This window comes from Psammomys obesus, unplaced genomic scaffold (genome assembly GCF_907164565.1).
Source record: "Psammomys obesus unplaced genomic scaffold, mPsaObe1.curated_primary_1811, whole genome shotgun sequence".
NCBI classification, from domain to species: domain Eukaryota; kingdom Metazoa; phylum Chordata; class Mammalia; order Rodentia; family Muridae; genus Psammomys; species Psammomys obesus.
In genome coordinates, this window is record NW_026596147.1 from 1,198,396 (window position 1) to 1,219,743 (window position 21,348).

Below are 21,348 nucleotides of genomic sequence, written 5' to 3' on the forward strand. Positions count from 1 at the left end.
AATGATACTAAAGCTCTGTGTCTTAACCTTCCTGAAGTCTGATTCAACATTATAGTTGTCAGACCTTTTGCATATGTTTTTTTTTTTCTTCTGTAAAATATTTTATATCTGAATATTGGAATTTTCACCATAATGAACTTTGGCTTGAGCCTTTTTTTCTTTGCTTGTGCTAGGTACTTTCATAATGAAAGGCTTTTCATTATAGAAATTCAAAAGTTTCTTGTAATATTTCTTATGCTATTTATGTTCTCTTTTTCTTTTCTGTAATTACTATGGGTCTCATTTTCAGCTTAACACCCTAATTTAATTCTGTTGCTAACTTAAGTTTAAAAATGCACCCAAAGAGCATTATAGCCAGCATTCAGCATGATTAAAAAGATAGCTTACTCTTAGAAATCTAGGCTTTGTATACAGCCTGAAGGAAGAAATACTAATTCTTCCAAATTCATCCAGATTGCGATTTGTATTAGTCACATCTTAGCTGATGTGATGGGCTACCTGACAAAAGCAACTAAAGGAAAGAAAGTTTTATCTTGGCCCAGTGTCAGGGGATAGTCACTCATGATGAAGAAGTCATGGCAACATAGGTGTGAGATAGCTGGTCACATGGCATCCACAGTAAGGAAGCAGAGAGAGAGAGAGAGAGAGAGATATGAAGGTTCCTGCTTAGCTTACTGTTTGCTTTTTATTCAGTCCAGTGTATAGAGTGGTGTGGTGGATTTTTGTTTGTTTGTTTGTTTGTTTTTCATCCCAGGTAATCTAGTCAAGAAACTCCCTATTAGGCATGTTCAGAAGTTTTACTCCTAGGTGATTTTAGATCCTGTCAAGGTGACAACTAATATTATCTATCACAGGACTGGATTGTTTTAAGAAATATGTTACTACCCTCTTAGAGACTAAGTATACAATTTATCTTTAACAATTTTAAAGAAATGAATGATAGTCTGCCTAAAGGCTAAAGTGAATAGTTGGAGTCATTAAAACAATTATATTAACCCTATACTTTATTACATTTATGTATTATGTTATTTTGAAATATATGTAAATATATATAATATTTTGATATATGTATATATTTATTACAGTTTGAATGTGAAATATCCTCAATAGCCTCATTTATTTGACTAATTGGTCCCCAGCTGGAAGCATTGTTTGGGAAGGCAATAGAATCTGCAGAAGGTAGAGCCTTGCTTGAGGAAATGTGTCTTCTGGACATTTTTTGTATTTTATAATTTGGCTCTACATCTTCTTCTCCTTCTCTGTCTTGTGAAATGTGATAACTCTGCTTTCTGCTAGACTAGCCTGGTGCTCCTGCTACATGCCTTTCCAAAAGTGGTGGACAATAACACTTTGGAGCCTTAAGCCCAAATAAACTCTTTTTTCATCTAAGTTACTTTTTGTCACAGTAACCTGTCTTAGTTAGGGTTTTTTTGCTGTGAAAAGATACCATGAACATGACAATTCTTTTTTTTTTTTTTTTTTTAAGATTTACTTACTTATTATGTATACAGTGTTCTGCCTACATATCAGAAGAGGGCACCAGATCTCATTATAGCTGGTTGGGAGCCACCATGTGGTTGCTGGGAATTGAACTCAGGATCTCTGAAAGAGCAGCCAGGGCCCTTAACCTCTGAGCCATTTCTCTAGCCCTGACCATGGCAATTCTTACAAAGGAAAACATTTAATTAGGGCTGGCATAGTAACACACAGGTAAACATGGTGCTGGAGAGGAACCGAGAGTTCTACATCTGCATCCGCAGGCGGCAGGAAGAAAACTTTTTGTCATTAGACCTGGCATGAGCTTCTGAGACCTAAAAGCTCACCATCTAGTGACACTCTTCCTCCAGCAAGGCCACACCTCCTAATAGTGCCACTCTGTATGAGGGGCCATTTTCATTCATACTACCACACTTATCACAGCATCAGAAAAATGACTTACATACATGCTTTGTAGAAAGATTAAGTTGAACAAATTTACCATCTCTACCAGCTATTTTTTTCTTTTAACCTTTAAGTTATTAAGCTAAGGCAGACATTAAAAAAAAAATGGGGTCTAGTGTCTAATTCCATTTGAAGTTACAGATGCTAAATCACTTCTTTGGGAAAATTCAAATCACTTTTTTCCCCTAACAGACACTCAGCACCAACATTGAAAAGCACACAGTGTGGAAATTTCAGGCTGATAATTTTTTAATCAGGTCTTATTGGTAGATGAGGTATCTGAGTCAACTAGTATTTGACCTGCTGTTATTCTTGATGACCCTCATCTTCAGATGTAGTGATTTTCAAAGGAATAGTTTAAAAATACAATGCAGTAATTAGTGATGAATATGAAATAATAGAATACATTATAATCCTGGATAGTCTTATGAAAAAATATCTAAGGTTTTGAACCTGTTTTCACATTATTTTCTAAAGTGTCTTCTGTTATAGGGTCTCATCTTAAGAGCTGGGTTTTTTTTTTTTCTTTTTTAATTATTATCATTTATAACAATTTATTCTATTTGTATCCGGCTGTAGCCCCCTTCCTTGTCTCCTCCCAATCCCACCCTCCCTCTTCTTCCCCTTCTCCCCTCCCCAGGTCCACTGATAGGGGAGGTCCTCCTCCTCTTCTGTTTGACCCTAGCCTATCAGGTCTCATCAGGACTGGTTGCATTGTTTTTCTCTGTGGCCTGGCAAGGCTGCACTCTTCCCCACCCCCCCTGCCCCGACCCCCCGCAGGGGGAGGTGATCAGAGAGCCAGCCACTGAGTTTATGCCAGAGAAAGTCCCTGCTCCCCTTACTAGGGACCCCAGTTGGAGACTAACCCTATGGGCTGCATCTGAGCCAGGGTTTTAGGTCCTCTCCATGCATTGTCCTTGGTTGGGATATCATTCTCTTCAGGGCCCCCAGGGCTCAGTTTTTATGGCTCTGTTGGTCCCCTTTTGGAGCTCCTGTCCCCTCCAGGTCTAAGATTCCCTGCACTCTGCCCAAAGTTTGGGTATAGATACCCTGCTGGGTAGAGTCTTTCAGAGGCCCTTTGGGGTAGGCTCCTGTCCTGTTCCCTGTCTTCTGCTTCTGATGTCTGTCATGTTTGTTCTTCTGAATGAGGATTGAGCATCTTCCCTAGGGTCTTCCTTGTTGTTTAGCTTCTTTAGGAGTGTAGATTTTAGTACTTCAGAGCTTTTTTTTTTTTTTTTTTTTTTTTTTTTTTTTTTTTTTTTGAAGCCTTTCTTTTCATTGAGGCATCATTTATGAGAGCCCATATTGTTTTTGTAAGACTCATAACTATGGCTGGATGTTTTCCTCTAATCTTACATGAAGGTCCATTTTAGTTTTCAGAGTCACTGCTAAGTTTTGTGGGCCTTAATTTGAGGACTAATTTGCTTATGAATGTTTATGCAAATTAAATCCCAATCTTACAGCAACAGAAACTCTTAACTAAGACACCTAGCTTGCACAAATCCTGACTGGGAAGAAGAGACCAGACAGTGAAGAGGAAAGAAGAAAGAAGGCAAGGGAGAGATACAGAGACAGGTGGGGGTGGGGTAGACAGAGTCCATGATGTTCAAACATCTGAGAAATGGGAACATGTGCTACCTGACATTGAGGTTGGACTCTTCTCAATCCTCCTTAACTCTTCCTAAGACAGGCACATGGTCTCTATTTTTGATGGTAGAAATTATCTGCAAGATACACATTTTCCCAATTTATTACTTCCTCACAAGGTTTGCCTATTTCTTGACTTGCTTCCTTCTAAATCCACAGGAGAGAATTTTCCCTATGAAGTTAGTGAGAAAAGATCACTGTTGATATATTGCATTTGTTGTCAACTCTATAAATACCTCAGGAGTTAGATCTACTCTAGCTATAGGGTTATACAGGGTACTTACAGAATCCTGCATCTATATCAGGATATTAGTGAGCTTTGAGGCTGTTACTAGAGAGCAATCTGTTTGAACATAGAGTTCTTTCTGATGTGATGTGGGGTGGTGAGGAAGATCATGAGTTATGTATCAAAGTCCTCTTCAATAGTTGAGTAGGAATGCTTACAGGTTGCCACTGGCAATATCAAATCTGTGCATATCCACCTTTATTAGCTTTAGTGCTTTAGGATGGCCAGCTATAAATGCCAGGTGAAATTAGAGGTAGAGAGGAAAAGGATACTTTCATCATCATTCACCAAATATTGGTTACTAAATAACAAGAGAATAGATTGAGTTAATTAAATATGTTGAATTATTGGGGATAGTTTGTGTTTCTAAAGGTAAATGAAAATTGTTGAAAATATAAACATTTTACGTTGGACCAACACAAAATCCTTTAATAAGCTTCCTTAACAACCAAGTCGCATTTCAGGATGATACTCTTTTCCTTGAAATGTGCTGTTCTCCAAAAAGAAACACCTGTTTAAATTATCTGATGATATGCATTCATTTTGTTTCCCATTAAGATATTCACATCATCCCTAAGACCCACAGTCAAGTCAATATACACATAACTTTTAATATTGTTGTATTGGGGTGGGTGAGTTTGCAATAGCAATTACACCTTCAAATTTCAGTGGACTAACTCAGTAAAAACTTATTTCTCTAACCCTTCTTGTTGGGTCGCTACATGGTCAAAGACTTCTCCATGTTTCTGTCTTCCATATGGTTATTCATAGGAAAGGTGAGTTTGGTTTTCTTTAACAAGCAGCTTTCAAGATTAATCAGAATGTTGACATCATAAATAGTTATTAGGTTAAAAAAACAAGAGGAACATAGATGAGGATATTTTATTTTATGGATCAGGCCTGATAGTGACATATATTACTTAACATTCATACTAATGTCTTCTAAATTTAGTAATATGGCTCTACCTAAGTGCAAGAGGTTGAGAAATATACTCCAGCCAGATGCTTAGGAAGAAGAGAAAATGGGTTTGTTTGGAAATTAGCAGAATCTTCCATAATGATGAAGCACCTCAAGAGGAAACAACTTTTCCTCCAGTGCACAATATGGTAATGGCCCCTTTATAACTTCATTTACCACAGTCTGTTCCTGTCTGAGTCACCCTGAAAGTTTGACATATTGCCCATCTAAAGCTATGAAGTTAGAATAGAAATGGATTGTTTTAAACACTTAACGTGAAGCTTCCTTTTTCTAAGTTGACATATTACTATGTTGGAAATTCTTCTGTGAGAAAATCTAATACATTGTATTAAACATCAGGAACACCCATTTCCCTAATTGACCAAATCTTTGATGTTTCTATGTTTCTCCACCCCTTGTCCATACATTTTCAGTGTTTTCTTTTTAATTCGAGTGAATATAATAGTTTCTGTACTACCCACTTGAAATATTATCTTAGGATTTAAGCTCTTTAAGAACTTTATATTTTACTTAGGAAAATTATTAAAGTTTAAAAAATGGATAAAATCCCAAATCTAAGAATTTTAATAACCATAACTGTAAACCACATATAACATTATGTAACACACACTCATACATATATGTTCATTCTATGATAATCTCACGCTGCAAAAGTACATCCTACTGTTTGGGTGAAACTGTGATGTCTGCTCCCTAGTTTGAGCTTCACTGTTTCTTCACAGTAGGAGAAATGTACTGACTTCAGTTTTTGTTGCATTAAACGTCTTGACAGTGGCATAGAGCCATTTCCAAGGGCATTGTGTAACTTGACAAGCTGGAAGCCTGCTCTGGGAAAAGCTGTGCTGGTCCTGGGGCCTGAGAACTTAGAGAATTTGATGTTTCTTTAAATGGGAGGTTTTTCTCTGCTCTTGCTTGTAACTATCTTATACTGGTGCCATTTCCAATGTTTTCTTAGATGATGTAAAGAAAATTGTCTACAAGAGTGAAATTGTAAAACAGACTTAGAATTGTATGGTAACTGTGCCTTTAAAAGTGCTTCTCATAAAAGATGGGATATATAAAAACATTGAGTTCTCTGCCACTCTCTCTTTCTTTAACAGTAATTAAATCATTTAACCTTTCAGGGAAGATCATTTTATCACTTCTGAAGTGTCATGGAATTAGTATCTATGAGGTCCATTTCATCTGTGAAGTCCTTAATGCTAAATAACATCTTACTTGGTTAATGGTTGTTTTATTAATCTTGTTTCCATTCCATAATCCCCTCTAATACCTACTCTAAAATCTATTTTAGTTAGATGTGGTTGTGCATGCCTATAATCTTAGTACCCAGGAGGCTAAAGCCACAGGATTGCTAGTCAAAGCCAGTCTGAGCTACACAGAAAACTTTTGTTACAAACTGTCATCAGTGTATTAATTCAACTTTTATAAATTACTAGTTTTATAAACCTTGTCCCAGATAATATCTTTTGACTTTCATAGATGTTGCATTTAAGTAACATTTAGGAAAAAAGACAAAGCATCCAAAGCATCAGGAGGATGGAAATAGACTGTTAAACTAAAGCATCCATGCTTTAAAAAAACCTCATTCAAGATTTACGTAGTGACTGTGCCTATAATTCCAGCTACTTGGGAGGTTGAGGTAGGAAGATTGCAAATTTGAGACTGGCTTAGACAGTAAGATCCTATCTAAAATAAGGGCTGGGTCTGTAGTTTGGTATGTAGAATAGGATGGGTAGGGAGATAAGAAGGATCTGGAAAGAGTTAGGAAAGGGAAACCACTATCAGAATATATTGTATGGGGAGAAAAACTTTCAATAAAAACATAAGAAAAGAAATTAGATCATTATGATAAAAGTGTTTCTCAAATGACTTAGTCTGTATCTCTTAACTTTTAAGCTCTTCATTTTAAGAACTAGGAAAATCTCAAATGTATGAGTTGTAATAAATAGAACTGTATATCACATATATAACTTTATGTGTGTAGCATGCATGAGGCCATGTGTTTAATCCCTAGTGTTGTATAAAATCAAAACAATAAACATTTTTCAATGAGTTCTGTAATGAAAACAATTGAACATTATTTTTAATTTTTGTACTTTTTAATTCATGCATTTTTGTATGCTGTTGTATAAATTTTCCAAACTTTAGAGCTAAAACATTGTATATTTTCCATTCAGAATTTAAATTAATATTTTGACATCTTTTTTCAGAACTACATACTCTCTAAATGTGCTATATTTTTAAGAGCAATATTGACAAATAGAATTTTCCTTCTCCTTTAACAAAACTAAGCAAAAAAAAAAAAAAAAAAAAAAAAAAAACAGTTTTAAATTCACAGCAAATTGGAGCACAAAGACAAAGTATAGAGTTCCCATACATCTCCATATGCAGGCTTCCCTATTACCAGTATCTGGCAGCAATGATGTATTTGTTTCAACTGATGGAGTTATATTTACAAATTATTACTACTCTGCCTTGGTAGTTATAAATATATACACACATATTAAAATTCCACATTGCTGTTACACATCTGTGGTTTTTAATAAATGTCTAATGATATATGTCCACTGTTGTAATATTATACAAAATGATCTGTGAGAGATTAGCTATGAAAAGATATTAAAATTCAAAAGAATATTTCAGAAATAGACAAACTTGGAAGGAAAACCTCGTTGGGTCAGAATTTGAGTCTTCTCAGTAGTTGCAGAACTTGCAGATGCTAGGCCAAGGCTAGCAGACAAAGAGACTGGAATGCTTGGACTGCTTGAAATCCTACCAGTGGAGTACTGTTTGGCCAGTGCTGTCATATAGGAGACTCCTCCCAACACCTGGAGCTCCACGAGTTTCAAGGAAGGTTGTTGGCTCAGTAACCTTGGCATAGGTCAAAGAAGCAGATAGCTCTGCTGACAGGGTCCAGGTAGCCATGGGTTCTGGATCTGATCTTAAGACCTGTCTTGTTTGTTTACAGGTGATCTAAAACATTCACAGTGTTCCACAGAGTGAAATGCCCACTTGGTAAGAATGACCTGCTGAAACAGTTTTAAAACTTGCATGATAGTGTAGAGAAAGGGGACGGATGATTCGCTCTGTGCTTGACAGTATGTACTGATCGTTGGTGTCCTCCACAAGTGCATCTTGAAGCTCTACCTTCAGTGTGACTGTGCCAGAGATTGGGCTACTAAGGAATAAAATGATGTCACAGAGGCATTACTGCTTCTTGGCCTTTGGAGGACATAACAAGAAAGTGGGTATCTGTAAACCAGTAAGAGGACCCTTACAATCAAACAAGTACGGCTGTATCTTCTTTTCAGATTCCCCATCTCTAGAACCATTGGAAATAAATTTCTGTTATTTAATCTGACTAGTAAGTGTGAGATTGTTTTGACAGCCCAAACTGAGGAATATAGTTAAGTTCAGGGTGATTTACTTGGGAAAAAAAATAGTGTAAACATTGGTGATGTATTCTTTTAATTCAACCTAGAGAAAACTTGTCTTAGAGCTTATATTAGTTTTGTGTATGTCACCAAAATACATGCAAAACTGAGATTCATTTTAGCAGTGGGTTTCACAGATTTTAGGGTATAGCCCTTGGCTCCTTTATTTAGGAACCGCCATAAGCAGAACACCACCACTGTAAGAGCATGAAGCATATGCAAGTGGTGGCTGGCCGTTCATGTCAGGGCAGAAAGGAAACAGTGAGATCAAAAGAGAGGTCTTCGAATAAGGCACACACTGCAGGAACACCCCTCACCTCCCACTCCTATGACTGACTTCCTTCATTTAGGCTCTTAAAATAGTGCCACCAGCTGGAGGCGAAGTTTTCAACACATATGTCTAAGAGTTATATTCATCTTCAAATCATAGCAGAGGCACTGTAAAGCCAGGCCTATGTGGCTATGGGCAATGTCGAGCTAAAGGGTTAGCCTTGAGAAGCCAGCTGTGACTCTCATGTAATAAAAAGTGTCACCATGTTATTTAATCTAGACGTTTGGGACTGAGTGAGACTGAGAAAAAGGGATAGAATTTAAGGCAGATGAGAAGCACAAAGAATGTAGGCAGTTGGGATAATTATAGACAAATGTAGTGAGTGAACATTCAACCTACAGCAACACAGAGAGACATGTTTCAACCTATGGCATGGGCTGAGCATATAGACTGTTTCAAGAGTTAGCCAGTTAGTAGAGTAGATTATCTTGACTATTAGAGAAAGAACAATTCTTACAATTTTTTACTTAGTCTTTATAGTTTGTAGGTTAGTATATCTCTATTTTGAAGCTAAAGTTCAGAGAGATTAAGTATTTTTCTCAAGGTTACCTAAATAGAAAGTGGTGAAGCTGACATTTGAACATAAGCCTGAAGGATTGCAAAAGCAGTGCACTTTTATTCCAATATACCAAGTTGTGTAATAGGAAAAAAAATATTGGATTGGGTGTCAGAACACCTGATTTCTAGTCCTAGATTCATTTGCTATCTATGTGACCCTGGTGACAGCCTCTATAGACTGTTAACTCTTTTTTCAAAATGAGACTAACACATTTTTCTACTTGAATGTTAGAGATAATATACTGATGTAATTATAATTATAAAAACATAATTATTATAAAACATCTTATAAACAATAACACACTATTCTTAAGTGACAGTCAAATTCACAGGAAAAAAAGGACACTTTATCACTTTATACTACCATCTCTAAGGCTAGGGAATCATTGCAGAAGAGAGACAGGAAGAATACAAGAGCAAGAAGATAGGGAGAAAGGCTATGAATATTGACTTTTGGGAATGGCAGAGACAATGTGGCCATAACTGCCTAGCAGTTGTGGATGTCCACAGTGGACCCACAGAGTATGGAGTCCATTAGCAGTCCCTTGTGTACTGTAAAGGGGGTCACAGGGCACAGCCCTTCCAGGGTACAGTAAGTATTAATTATTAATGGATTCTAAGGTAGGGGCAGTTAATATCTTCAGTTGTGTATTCACCGAGGTGTTCACTAGGATCCAAACCCATGATCACACAGATGATCCTGGGTAAACTTGGTAGGTCTCTGAAATAAGAAGGGAGAGTGGCCATTAGGAAGGAAGTTTTGCAAAGAAGGGGGATTAATAGGAGTGGCAAGGAGATTCAAGAGGAAGGGGGTTACAGTAATCAGAATATACTGATGCTTGAAATTAAGAACAAATTCAACAAAAATTATACACTTTAAACAAATAATGCACCATTTAGAAATTTCTGTTTTTTTTGTACATATAACATATCTATCTCTCTTTTAAGACCAACTTTCCATAACTTTTTGCCAGCTATATTTAATGAATTTTATATCACCCCTAAATCTGCTGTATGTATATCATTATCCATATTCTTTATTATTTATTTGTTTATTTATTTATTACAATTTATTCACTTTGTATCCCCGCTGCATTCCCCTCCCTCATCTCCTCCCTGCCCCTTTCCAAGTCCACTTGCTAGGGGATAATGGTGACCAATTAACGTTAGTTCCTTTTATTGTGTGTGGGACTGAGAGGAGATGAGGGAGGGAGGGTGGGAATGGGAGGGAATGAAGGAGTGGGCTATGGCTGGGATACAAAGTAAATAACCTGTGATTAATATAAAAAAATAAAAATTAAAAAAAAGAAAGGGCTGAGAAAGAAATTAGAGTAGCAGCACCCTTCACAATAGCCACAAATAACAAAGTACCTTGGTGTAACTCTAACCAAGCAAGTGAAAGCCCTGTATGAAAAAAAAAAAAACCTTCAAGTCTCTCTAAAAAACTTGAAGATATCAGAAGATGGAACTACATCCCATGCTCATGGATTGATAGGATTAAGAAAGTGAAAATGACTATTCTACCTAAAGCAATCAAAAGATTCAATGCAATTCCCATAAAAATATCAATACCATTTTTTACAGACCTTGAAAGAACAATTCTCAGTTTCATATGGAAAAACAAAAAACACAGAATAGCTAAAACAATCCTGTATGATAAAAGATCTTCTGGAGGTATCTCCATTCCAGATCTGAAGCTGTACTATTGAACAACAGAAATAAAAATGGCATGGTATGGGCATAGAAACAGACTGGTGGATCAATGGAATCGAGTCAAAGACCCGGAAATAAACCCATAGATCTGTGGAAACTTAATTTTTGACAAAAAAGGCAAAACCATATTCCTTTTTTAAAACCTGTGCATGATCCATGAAGTTTTTTACTTTGACATGGGGAAAGCAGTAAGGTATGAAAAACTTATGGAAAGAAGATAAGTCCAAGCACAGGAAAAGACTAATTGAGAGGTGTGTCGGGCAAATGACTAATTCAGCAAAGGAACCAGCACTTCCAACAGGGTGAAACAGGGCTGGAATCGTGGATCTATTCTATCCTTCATTGTGAATTCACACAAATGTGAATCAAGAAGTTCAATGTGTTTGTCCCCAGCTGAATCACGGAGATGAAGGAGATGGAGGTAAAAGTATAAGGTCTTGGTGCTCATCTTTATTTCTGAAGCCAAGATCTTCATCCGTCAAGAGCAGGTTGGTAGTAGGAGGCTGGTGGGAAAATACAAGCTGGAACAGTTCCTCTAGGAAAACAGTTTTCTCCCCTTGCAGTCTGGGCATTCACAGTTGGGTGGGAATGGCATGTGGCTATAGAGAGCAGGTAGAGCAGATCTTAGGAGCCTGGGCTGGAATGCCTGAACATTTCTACTTCATTTTTCAAGAGGGGAGAAGGGATGTGCCTCATCCAACGGAATTACAAGAAACAGCAGTGTAGATAGTATCCTCGTTTTACCTGTGAGACAACATCTTCTTATAATCCTTGAGTGCCTTGGCCATGAGTGGGGCAGGTCCTTAAGTCTGGGTCTTCTTGTTTCTGTCACCTACTCCAGAGGAGCATACAGGGAACCCTCTGGGGTAGGCCATGGGCAGAGGCCTCTGGGAGGCTGTGCTTTAAGGGAAGAGGCCTCTGATCTAGGATCAGACTCTTCTTGCTGGCCTGGACTGGTAGCCTGTGTGTGGAAGGTGATCATCTTGGTTTGTTGGTCTTGTAGCTTCTTCAAGTCTGCTGCCTGTCTTTACTTCATTACTCTCATGTGGTGGCTGGGCCATGTCTTGGCCTCACAACTGCCCAGTCAACCACCATCATTCATCCATCCATCCATTTATCTGTCTGTCTATCTATCTATCTATCTATCTATCTATCTATCTATCTATCTATCTATCTAATCTTTCATCTATGTATTATTTGTTTTTCTTTCTACCTGTCTTTCTTTCTGGGGTGTTATAAGGGATTGGGGTGGAGAAGGGAGGAAGAGGCCTGAGAAATGTAAATAAAATAGTTTTAAAAAGTAGCACCTACAAGTGGTGCCCAGACATAAGGCTTAAAATAATGGAAAATCTGGTTTCTAATGTTGTAGAGGAGACAGCAGGGTACAGAGAAATGAAAATACTGTTTGAGGATATGAGGAAAAGGTTTTTTTTTTTTTTAATTTTATTTTTCTTTTTAGTTACATTTTGTTAACTCTGTGTCCCAGCTGTGTCCTGCTCCCTCATTCCCTCCCCAACCCCGCACTTCCTCCCTGGTCTCCTCCCTGCCCCTTTCCAAGTCTACTGATAGGGGAGGACCTCCTCCCCTTTCATTTGACCCTGTTTTATCAGGTACCTTCAGGGCTGGCTGCAAAGTCCTCCTCTGTAGCCTAACAGACTGCTCCTCCCCTGGGGGGGGGGGTGTCAAACAGCCTGCCCTTGAGAGAGGAAAAGGTTTTCTATAGCTGCTATCACTCATTTCTCTCCTGCTTTACTCCCAGAAGGGATTTTCCAGCTTTGCCTCATTGTCTTCCTGCATTCCGTTTTAAGGAAGGTTGTATGGAGGGATATGAGAAACAAAAAGTGGATGAAATAAGAAAATCAGAAGTGTCACTCAATTCTCTCACTTTTGAAAAGATTGTAGAGTTGGCTGGGCAACTAGAGAGTTTGCAGGTAGAGATGGAAGCACTGGAAAAGGGAGACAGAAATGGTCAGACCTAGTAACTGAAAGCCGGAGTTTCCCACAGTTGCTTCCCAGCTCTGCTCCATGGACTTTTTGATGTCAAGTTTCCACAGCCCCTGTGTAAGGCAAGGGTCTAGGAGGAGCAGAAAGCAGTACAGGGCATTAAAGAGAAAGGGGTCATTTCAAGGAAAAAAAAATCAATCTTGAGTACACTAAGCTGCTAGAGGAGCAGCCTCAGGTCAAGAGATTATCATTAACTTTCCCAGTAGCCATCAAAAGCCTTAGATATCAAAATGCTCAGTGCTTTAATTGCAGTAAATTCGGTCATTTGAAAAGAAATTGTAACCAAGCCACTAAAAGCTTCAGAGCTCAAAATTGCTGGTATATTAAATCTGAGAAATACAGTACATTCTGCCAGAAAAGCGTAGGAGCCATTTCTGGCAACACTGGATTCTTGGTAAGAACCTGAATTTGTAGATACTGTGATAAAAGTGGTCATTTGACTAATGAATGCATGTCCAAGAGAGACAGGTTGTAGTAGAAACTATTGATCCAAAAGTGTTTGGTTCCTTGATCATCCCCTTTTAAGAAAACAACAGCTTCAATTTCTTTTTTTTTTTTTTTTTAATTTTATTTTTCTTTTTAGTTACATTTTGTTAACTCTGTGTCCCAGCTGTATCCCGCTCCCTCATTCCCTCCCCAACCCCACACTTCCTCCCTGGTCTCCTCCCTGCCCCTTTCCAAGTCCCCTGATAGGGGAGGACCTCCTCCCCTTTCATCTGACCCTGTTTTATCAGGTATCTTCAGGGCTGGCTGCAAAGTCCTCCTCTGTGGCCTAACAGACTGCTCCTCCCCTGGGGGGGGGGGGGGGTTCAAACAGCCTGCCCTTGAGATCCTGTTAGAAATAGTCCGTGTTCCCCTTACTTTTGAAAACTACTTGAGGAAAGAAAACACACACACACAAAAAAGAAAACAACAGCAATTCTCATTCATATTAAAAGAAAAGCCATTAAAAAAAAAAAAACAAAAAACAGAAAGGGGGAAATATTGTAGATATAACATGTTTTTGTTTTGATCCCAGTTGTAGGATATGGGACTGATTGAAATTGTCCACAGCAGCAAACTCTGTTTGGTGGAGGCTCTGAAAGGGGCCCTTTGTCAGCTGCACATAGTTTAAATCTGAGGATTCTGGAGAGGGAATAAAGGCCAGGACCCAGAGAGAGAAGGGGGCTCTGGGAAAGGAGAAGGCTGCCGGTGTCCCCTCCCCAATGTCCTTGATGCAGTGTGACAAAAAGATGGGGATATCCTGAAAGGAGGATTGGACTTGCCCGACAACCCTAACCACCAAGAAGTAGCTAAGGAAAACTTCGTCCCTACGGGATTGGGGTGGAGAAAGGGAGAAAGAGATATAAGAAAACGGAAATAAAATAGCATACTTTTTAAACTGTTTTATTTTGGGTTTCTTGTATCTCTTTCTTCACCGCAATCCCTTCCAATCCCCAATGCTGGGTAGGCGAGTAAGAAGGTTAATAGGGAGAAGGAGTGGGATTCCCTTACCTGCTTCTTGCTGGTTAGGGTCATCGGGTTCATTAGGGAAGTCCAATCTTCATTTTAGGATATCTCCAACTTCTTGTCTTCTCACTGCAACTGCTGCAATCAGGAGTAGCAGGGAACGAGCAGAAGTAGCCTTGCTCTTTCTCGGAGCCCCCTCAACACTCTCTGGGCCCTGGCCTTTATTCCCTCTCCAGAGTCCTCAGAATTAAACCATCTGCAGCTGGCAAAGGGCCGCTCTCAGAGCCTGAAAGAGGCATATAGTTTGCTGCTATGGATATCTGAATCACTCCCACATCCACACCTTGGATTAAACAAAAAAAAAAAAAAAAAGTTTTCATATCATAAATATCGTGTTTACATATCATAAACCAAAGCCTCAACAAGATCATTGTCTTCTGTTTTCTGAAGAAGTCCGCAGAGCTAGGTTTCTATCTTTTTAAGTTTTACTGGCAGAAGATTTCCTTCACCATCTTCAGTATCATCCTCTTCATCTTTGTTATTATATTCTTCAATTTGTTCATCAGTTTCTTTGACATGCTCATATTCCTCTTCATTATCAGGAGCTGCTGCTTGTTCCTATTCTGAAGTCGCAATGTGGCCTTCCTGAGGTGTGCAGGCTGATTTTTCTCCAGGGCCTTCTTTCAGCTTCATACGCTGCTTGTCCTTTGGTATCCTCTTCTGATTTATTTTCCTTTTCTCCTGTACTTGGGGGTCCATGTTCAGTAACTCATTGTTCTAGACCAGCAGGTACTTCTCCAGCTATAGGTTCCTTCCAGTCACGCCTGTCTCTTCTTGTGTTTCTTGGAGAAAAGGCCTTCCTCCATATTCTTTTTTAAAGTGGTTTTACTGAGATATACTTCATATGCAATTTTTTCATGTGTATATCCATATTCTACTTTGATTGACTATTGTCCAGTGATAGTTTGCACAGTTTGCTTTCAGTTTTTCTGATAATTTGTGAGGTAGAGTTTGTTTTGTTTTGTTTTGTTTTTGTTTCTTTTTAAGATATGGTTTCTCTGTGTAGCCTGGGCTGCCCCGAAACTCATACATAGACCAAGCTGGCCTTGAACTCACAGAAACCCACATGCCTCTGCTTCCTGACTGTTAGGATTAAAGGCATGGGCTTTAATTAATTAAAACCATGCCTGGATTACAGTAGAGAACTTCTTAAAGTTTCTTTTCTAGATGTTATCTTTTTATATCTTTTACCTATTATTGTGTTCTAAATTTGATTTTATCGTCTCCATGCAGGTAATTTTATTGTGAACTAAATATCCATGAACATCATGTGCGAGTATCTACTGTATCACTATTTCCCTAAACTGATATAACTTCTATATTTTTATCTCGTTGATAATTTTGTGAAGAGTGAGTGCTAACTGGTCCGTTTACGTAGTATTTTTGTTAGAGACAATGTTCGTAATTACCATTCTTTCCATTTTAATAGTTAATAAAGTCCCAACTCTGATTTTGAATTCATTTAATTCACAAGACATTTCTCTAACAGTTGCTCAGCTTCCTATAGCTATTTAGTTATGAGTTTTACATTGTCCCATTTAATACTTGTAACCTTTAATTCCATGCATTTTCAGATATTGTCAGTAATGTTTAACTGTGACAGTTCCAGGGGACAATTATATGGATTTTTGAAAAGCACAACATAAGAGTTTTTCTTTCTCTATTTGTGTTTCCTGGGAATCTTGTATATAGTGAGCATTCATTGTACTACTAAACAACCCCACTAACCCTGTGAGGGTTTTCTCTTTTTCAATGAGGCTTTTTAACACTATTGTATTTATTGTGTTTGGGAACTTGTTTACAGTTGTTTTTGCTATCCTATGAATATATGTTTTTTCATTTTTATTTCCTGGCATAGATTGGATCTATTTTCTTGGTTTTGTCCTCCTAGAGCAGTGGTTCTCAACTTGTGGGTCTCAGCCCCTTTGAGAGTCTAAAGACCCTTTCACACAGGACATCTGAGGCCATCAGAAAACATAGGTGTTTACATTACAATTCATAGCTGTAGCAAAACTATAGTTATGAAGTAGCAATGAAATTAATTTTATGGTTGGGGATCACCACAACATGAGGAACTGTATTAACGGGTCACAGCTTTAGGGAGGTTGAAACTGCTGTTCTAGAAGTTTGAAATTTGGGCATTCTCTTTTTAGCGTTCAATTGACTTGCTGAAAACAAAATTAAATAGTTTATAATAATCTGGTATCTTATCTCACTCCTTTAATCCTCGCATTTGGGAGGCAGAGACAGGAGGATCTATAAATTGGAGGGTGACCTGGTCTAGATACCAAGTTCCATATGTTAAATAGCTTGTAATATATGAATCTGAAAATTAAAGATAAATCATAAAAAAGAAATTTCCCATTCCAGGGAAGACACATAATTGAATGTGTTTTACACCATTACCTTCTGCATCTACATTTTTCTGAAGTCAACTAAAATATAATACATAAATATTTGTTATTTTTTTCATTTTTGTGCCGAACACCTGGCAAGGAGCAACTAAAGGAGATGAAGATTAGGCAGTCCATTATCATGGTGAGGACGGAATGTCAGCTAAGAGCTCCATGGTGGTAGAATTGGCTGCAGTTGGTGTCATCCTTTAGCACTCAGGAAGCAGAAAGACAGGAAGCCTGAAAGGGCAATAACCTTAAGATTTATCCCTTTTACTCTAAGTGATCCACATCCAACTGGCCCATTCTCCAGAGGTTCTACAGCCTCAGAATAGTGATACCAGCCTGGCTTTACAATGATACAGTTTATGCCCCAACAATTTCATAAATTTCCCAAACGATCAGCAGCTGAGGATCAAGGATTCAAACATGTGAACCTCTTTGAGAGACATTTAACATCAGACTACAACTAGATAACAGAATTATTGTCATTCATTAATATTTTCTTTTTTCACAATGCTGGGGATCAGACCCAGGGCCTTATCTTTGCTCACCAAGTGTTCAACCACCAGAATATACCCTAGCCTCAATGCTAACTTTTACAAATATATTTTAATTGTTAAAAGAGTTATTTTTTAAATTTTTTTATTAATTACACTTTATTCACTTTGTATTCCCCCATAAGCCCCTCCCTTCTCCCCTCCCGATCCTACCCTCCCACCCCCTTCTTTACATATGTCCCTCCCCAAGTCCACTGATAGGGGAGGTCTTCCTCTCCTTCCTTCTGATCTTAGTCTATTAGATCTCATCAGAAAGACAAACATCACTTGTTTTTGTCATCCATGGTTCTGATATGGGTGTTGAAGCTGGAGTATCCACAGAAACCCTGACTAAATAAGTTGGGAGGTCAAGGTTTATTTGAGAAATTTAACTTGTGACATCTCCAAGTTTTGATTGATGTTTATATAAGAAAACAATCTGTGACTGTTTGACAAACATTGACAACTTTTAAATAAACATTATTAATATGTAAAATAAAAAAGTCATTTTTTTAAACAGTTACAGTAAGCTTTTCACCTATGTTCATGCATTTACTCATTTAGTGGATGTTTGAGAGCCTACTCGAAGCAAGACATTCTCATAGGCACTGGGAAACCCAAGTAACTAACAGTCTTGCCTGTATGCCAACAGAGATCATTGTGGAGAATAACTATAGATAAAAAGAAAAGTAAAGATTAAGGGCTGACTCTAGGACACCATGTAAATGAAAAGTACCCAGAAGGAGAAGCCAGAGAGATGGCTCAGTGGTTAGCATTTTCTGTTACTGCAGAGGACCAGGGTTTAATTCCCAGCACCCTCATGTTCCCTCACAGCTATAACTCCAGTTCCAGGAAATCTGATGCCCTCTTCTGGCCTCCCTGGGTGTCACTGCCCTATAGGCAGTGGAACCTGAGAGAATGGAGCCAATAAATTAGGCTGACTAAAGTCTCATGTAAATACCAACTTTATACTGAACATCAGACAGTTTATACTCTGTTGTTTAAGTTGAGTTACATGAGTAAAGTGTACAACCACAAGAGCAAGCTCTACATGCCAGACAAGCATATGCCTCCATGGAGGCTTATAAACTAGCAAAAGTAGCCAGTTGTAATGAATAACAGAAGTATACTCACTCCTATCCCCTACACCTGAAGGGGCACAAAAGCATAATTCAAAACAACTTCCCCAAGCCCTTTGACTTCCACAGGTGTGTCAGGCACTCACATACACAATACATAATATATATGTAATTTGAAAATATTAACTGCATAATTTTAAAAAAATCCATGTTTTTGAAGAAACCAAGTCACGAGACTCTTCTCTTGTTTTCTTAGAGTTTTTTTTTTCCACAAACACTAAGAATTCTCCTCACATGACTCCATTCTTGGACAGTGGTCCAACACTGGGCATTAGGCACAAATATGGTGAGCAAACATACATATAAAAATAAATGAATGTTTAGTTAAAAGAAAGTACCAAAAAAAAAAAAAAACCTGCTAGAAGGACAGAGAGATATCAGAAGAATAAAGTTTTGGAAATTGACAATAAATTTTTTCAGGGGAGTTAACAACTGTGTCAAATAGTGTAAGATGAAAGCTGAGAATTGATCTTTGGATTAAGCAACAAGGAGGTCACTGACAACCTTGACAAACAGTTTTAGTAGAGGAAAAAGGTCGAACATGCTTACGCTCAAAGGAGAAGGAAAAGAAATCTGAGACAGGACATGTAGACTGATTTCTCCAATAACCCTGCTGTAAAGGGAAGGAAAGAAGTAGAAAGGAGAAGAAGGCTAGCTAAATGGGGAAATAAGACAGAATCTTTCAAAGATGAGAGTAGTAGTGCAGTTGGCACACTCAGAGGGCAGTATTCAATACAGGAAGCAAAACATGAAACTGTAGGGCAGGGGAGGTCTTAGGGAATAAGATATAAGAAGATATTCGGTAGGCAAGAAGAGATAAGCTCCAAGCAGCAGGTGGTGGTGTTGCACTACCTTCTTAAGAATGTCTTATGTTTTATAATTTATATAACAATATATATCTTATCAGCTATTAAGAAATTGACTTGACAGATCTCTGAAGAATAAGCTACTACAGCAACACAGATAGAGACTTAAACCTTAGGTCTGGAGAGATGGCTTGTCAGCTAAGAACTATGGCTGCTTATTCACAGGGAGAGAGTTGAGTCCCAGCACCCACATAGCAGCTCACAGCTATCTGTAACTCCTGTTCCAGGTGACCTGATGCCCTCTTCTAGCATTTGTGGGCATCAGGCATGAAAGTGGTCTCTAGACATACACACAGATAAAACACCCATACACATAAAACAAAACAAAAGCCTCATAACTAGCCAGTTCTTTATTAATACTTTTATTCTTATCTGATCTCAGCCAGGAATATGCTGCTGGCTTGTCTTCAGCTGTGCTGTGTTTTTCCATATAGATATATTTGTTAGGCATCAAAACATTAACTGGAGTACTTTGGGACTTTCCCACACTGCAAATTTGATGTTTAACCTTTGGACCACCCAGTGAGCTAAGAAAGTGTTCTGTCTTTTATCTTCTTAGACTCTTAAATAAGCCTCAAGCCATATGAGAAAGTTAAACATAATACTATCATGAACAACTTTTCTAGCTACTTGAATAGAATAGTAGGTATGTCCCATAAGATTCTTGCCGAACAAATTTTTGACTGTAAATGTAAAAAATTATTTGGTCTTTAATGTTTTATAAAAGTTTTAAAAGTGTTGGTTACTTGCAGCATCAGTTAGGACCTGTTACCAGATGTTCAACTTCCTATGTATAATTGAATACATTTTTATCTTGAAAAGTTAGTATTATTTGATTTAATTAAAACAAATGTATTTGGTCCTTGTAGAGCTCCTATCCTTTCCATATCATACTAACTTCCCTTCTTTCATATGATTCCCTGCACTCTGCCGAGGGTTTGGTTATGAGTCTTAGTGTCTGCTTTGAAACACTGCTAGGTAGGGCACAGGGTCTTTTCTGAGACTGACACTCAACCAAGGACCATCTATGGATATAACCTAGAACTTCTGCTCGGATGTGGCCTGTGGTAGCTCAGTAACCAAGTAGTTTTCCAAAGTAAGGGGAACACGGACTATTTCTAATAGGATCTCAAGGGCAGGCTGTTTGACCCCCACCCCAGGGGAGGAGCAGTCTGTTAGGCCACAGAGGAGGACTTTGCAGCCAGCCCTGAAGATACCTGATAAAACAGGGTCAGATGAAAGGGGAGGAGGTCCTCCCCTATCAGGGGACTTGGAAAGGGGCAGGGAGGAGACCAGGGAGGGAGTGTGGGGTTGGGGAGGGAATGAGGGAGCGGGATACAGCTGGGACACAGAGTTAACAAAATGTAACTAAAAAGAAAAAAAAAAAAAAACAAAAAAACAAATGTATTTAAAGGACACTAGTAATGATATCTATTTTAAATAATCTGGTTAAAACAAATAATATTTTTCTACTTTTTTTCATTTTCATGTCTTGTTTATTGATTGCTAAAAGAAAGTAATGCAGTGTTCATTATTTAAGTAATTGCTTCAAATTACCTTTTTATGGTATTATCAGCTTGTAGGCATTAATTTCTCTAATTGTCTAGCAGTAAATCCCTTATCTGGTATTTAATCTTGAGTCCTTGGGAAAACCAGACCTTACCACACAGCAAATTTTCACATGGTTGACCCGCAGTAACGTGAGACTGTGTTTTGGCAGTGAACCTTTGCTTTCTGTTATTCATAGAAAGGATAATGATGTACTTACTCTGTTGCCTCGAGGCCGTATTTAAACTCCAGTAATAAGTAATGTTTAAATATTGTTTGCAAAGGTTTGCACTTGGAAATTCCAGGATGATAATTGCATTGCTGTATTATTTTTTGTTTGTTTGTTTGTTTGTTTGTTTTGTGGAAAGCACAGTAATTAAAAATACAGCTTTTAAAAATTTCTGTTACTTTGTAAGCTAATCTTAGTTGTGTCAGCTTGACTTTAAAGTAGTGTTTCT

At 38.1% G+C, this 21,348-nt stretch overlaps 1 protein-coding gene across 3 annotated transcripts in view; it reads left to right on the forward strand.

The window, feature by feature from the left end:
- Micu3 (mitochondrial calcium uptake family member 3) overlaps nt 1-21,348 on the forward strand; it is a 91,054-nt gene that overhangs the window by 2,308 nt on the left and 67,398 nt on the right. Inside the window, exon 1 of one of the 3 annotated variants that reach the window (XM_055593625.1) lies at nt 7,829-7,871. The exons of the other annotated variants lie outside the window; for them this stretch is intronic. The gene's annotated coding sequence lies outside the window, so the exon portion shown is untranslated. Of the gene's footprint in view, nt 1-7,828; nt 7,872-21,348 lie in introns of those variants that run through there. 3 annotated transcript variants of the gene reach the window in all.